The sequence below is a fragment of the Brassica oleracea genome, chromosome C4 (assembly GCF_000695525.1).
Source record: "Brassica oleracea var. oleracea cultivar TO1000 chromosome C4, BOL, whole genome shotgun sequence".
NCBI classification, from domain to species: Eukaryota; Viridiplantae; Streptophyta; class Magnoliopsida; order Brassicales; family Brassicaceae; genus Brassica; species Brassica oleracea.
Genome location: NC_027751.1, coordinates 18,300,329 through 18,300,567, shown reverse-complemented (window position 1 = coordinate 18,300,567; position 239 = coordinate 18,300,329).

Sequence of the window (239 nt, the reverse complement as noted above, 5' to 3'; positions counted from 1 at the left end):
TTCCATTGTTAGATTTTAGGGTTTAAATAGGTTAGGAGGGATTAGCCCCAACTATAGATTGCTGAGTTGTGATAATCATCTTTAGGATTGTTCATTAATGCATGTGTCTAGATTAGCTACCTAGAACCTGCCTTTGGATTGATTGATAAAAGCGAGAGCTTTATTCTCATCCTGAAAACATTCTAATAAAACTATGTTTCTTGCTATGAGCAAGGCGAGAGCTGATCTAGTGAGATTTG